Raw genomic sequence first — 3,281 nt, forward strand, 5'->3', positions numbered from 1 at the left:
GGGAGGGGAGGGGAGGGGAGGGAAAAGAGAGAGAGAAGAAGGAAGGAAGGAAGGAAGGAAGGAAGGAAGGGGAGGGAGGGAGGGAGGGCAGGCCAGGCATGGTGGTACACACCTATAGTTCCAGCTACTCAGGAGGCTGAGGCAGGAGGATTACTTGAGGCCAGGAGTTCCAGGCTGTAGTGTGCAATGATTGGGCCTGTGAATAGCCACTGCACTCCAGCCTGAGCAACATAGCAAGACCCCCATCTCTAAAAAGAAAAAAAATAATAAGGTCATGGGAGCTGACACATATGCATAACAGATATCCACTGCAGAGTGCAATGGGAGCACGGAAGGTGAGAAACTAAACTTGAGTGTGCAAGGCTTCCACAAGGAGGTGACCTCGGAGCCCAGTCTTCAAGAATGAGTAAGAGAGAGGTGGAGAAGCAGAGGAAGGCTGATTCATGCTGACTCTCCAGTGCACATAAAAGCATGAAAGGAGAGAACATGAGTCACTCCAGAGGGCCCTGGGAGGGCCTCAGATAGATGCATTGGAGAGGCAGGCAGGAGCTGAATCACTCAGGGCCCTACTAATGAATTCAGATCTTGCCTAAAGTCAGTGTAGGACTGTGGAAAGAGTTTAAGCTGAAACCTGCCATGGACGGCTTGGCACTTTCTCAATCAACCACATTTTTCATAGCATTAGCCGGTGATAATCAATTTTGGATCAGGTCATGATCCGGAGGCCCTGTAGGATGCTGAAGCAAAGCCTAAGAAAGGCTCTGTTGAGGGTCATAGACTTCTACGGCAACATATATTTATTATAATTCTTTGGGAAGTGATAAATCCTTTGTGGAAAAGACTCATGTCTTTTTCTATTATCTTTGAAAGTGCTAGAACAATACATGGACACATCAGATTTGCCCAACAAATACCAATTGGTCATAACCAATGCACGTTACATATGATGACTTCTTGCTATTTAAGGTAGTTAACGGCCTATTTGGTGGAAAGTAGAGATGAGGGTGGGGGCCTGGACTATACCATAGCAAGATGTTGAAGGACAAATGCCACTTAGGTTATTTATTAGAAGGTTGACTTCAGTGTAATGGAGTGCCATTCATTTAAATCACAAAACCTATTAGAAAGCCGTTCTGTTCAGACCACCTGATTTTTTCTGATTTCTGGTAATACAATGTGAAATTAGCAATAGAATTATATTCCCTTTAATTTGGAGGTGGAAAAAGGAGTGAAAAGAAAATAAGACACACTTTGGTGGGGAGAAGAACCACCTCCAATCCATGGAGGAATGTGGTCTGGAGGATCTACTAGGGAAATGAACCCTCCAGAACAACAGTATCTTGACAGTCATTGAACCTAGTCTCACTTATTCATTCATTCATTCATTCATTCATTCAACAAATATTTATTGAGCCCCTTCTATATCCAAGATGCTACACAATGGTGAACAAAACTGACACCATCTTGTTCTGAACTTCATGAAGATTACACTGCAGCAGGGAAAATAGGCTTTATATAAATGAACACACTAATAAGTACATAATGAGTTGTGATAAGTGCTATGAAGGACAATAATGTCCTGAGCTATGAGAAAGAAGAAAGGCCTGCCTTAGGCTGGGGTGAAGGAAGATTTTCCTGAGGAAAAGTCAAAAAGAAGGAGTAGGAAAAAGCCAGGACAGGACCAGTCGGGAGAGGCTGCAGGCAGGGGAGGGCCTCGGGGGGAAAAGAGCTGTGTGAATCTGAGAGACAACAAGTTGGAGGTGTGGATCGGGTGGGGGGGCGTGAGGAGGAAGCGGCCACAGGTACAGGGACCAATTCGCACAGTAGGAAAAGGTGAGAAATGAAGAGGGCCTTCAGTGGAGATCCACAGCCTGGCTCCAAGTCAACACACTGAGTCAGTCCTGGCAGCTCAGCCCAGAAAGCTTTGTCAGCCATGGCCGGGGTAACTGTGTCCAGAGCTGTTTGATCCAGAGCCACTCCATCTTGAATAGGGACTGAGTAAAATAAGGCTGAAACCTACTGGGCTGCCTTCCCGGGTGGTTCGGCATTCTTAGTCACAGGATGAGATAGAAGGTTGGTCACAAAGACTTTGCTGATGAAACAGGACTCAGTAAAGAAGCCGGCCAAGACCCACCAAAATCAAGATGGTCACAAAAGTGACCTCTGGTCGTCCTCATTACTCATTAAATGCTAATTTTAATGCATTAGCCTGATAAAAGATCCTCCCACCAGGGCCATGACAGTTTACAAGTGCCATGGCAACGTCAGAAAGTTACCCTATATGGTCTAAAAGGTGAAGGAACCCTCAGTTCCGGGAATTGCCCACCCCTTTCCTGGAAAATTCATGAATAAACCACCCCTTGTTTAGCATATAATCAAGAAATAACTACGAGTATAATTAGCTGAGCAGCCCACACGGTTGCTCTGCCAGTGGAGTAGCCATTCTTTTTTGTTGTTCTTCTTCTTCTTGTTTTTTGTTTGTTTCTTTGTTTGTTTGTTTTGAGACAGAGTCTGGCTTTGTCGCCCAGGCTGGAGTGCAATGGCGCAATCTCGGCTCACTGCAACCTCTGCCTCCCGGGTTCAAGCGATTCTCCTGCCTCAGCCTCCCGAGTAGCTGGGATAACAGGCGTACAGCACCAGGCCTGGCTAACTTTTCGTATTTTTAGTAGAGAGAGCATTTCACCATGTTGGCCAGGCTGGTCTGAACTCCTGAGCTCAAGCCATCTGCCTGCCTTTGCCTCCCAAAGTGTTGGGATTACGGGCGTGAGCCACCGCGCCCAGCCTGTTTCTTTACTTCCTTAATAAACTTGCTCTCACTCTACGGACTCACCCCGAATTCTTTCTTGCGAGAAGTCCAAGAACCCTCGCTTGGGGTCTGGATCGGGACCCCTCTCCTGTAACAAGCGATATGGGTATTAAAGGTACCCCAACATGTCAAGTCAGAGTTGGGGAGGGACGGGAGGCAGGAGGGGACCGACAAAGAGCAGTGGAAAGAGAAGGCCTGGGAGCCGAGCAGGCCTGGGGTTGACTCCAGGCTCCCTTAGTGGCCTGCACAACTCAGATGACCCGTCTGTGAAGTGCGGGTCACAGTGGGCGGCCCACAGGGCTGCAGAAAGGAGTGCAAAGGTGATGCCCACGCCTGGCCTAGGGCGGGGGCGCAATACATGGCTGTTGCGGCTGTGATTGCTGGAGGAAGGGAGTCATTTGGAAGGCACAAAGGAACTAGAACCTACGCGGTGTCGGGACAAGCCTTAAGGATGGGGCAGGGGTTCCCGCAAGAG

Source organism: Hylobates moloch, unplaced genomic scaffold (assembly GCF_009828535.3).
Source record: "Hylobates moloch isolate HMO894 unplaced genomic scaffold, HMol_V3 SCAFFOLD_17, whole genome shotgun sequence".
NCBI classification, from domain to species: Eukaryota; Metazoa; Chordata; class Mammalia; order Primates; family Hylobatidae; genus Hylobates; species Hylobates moloch.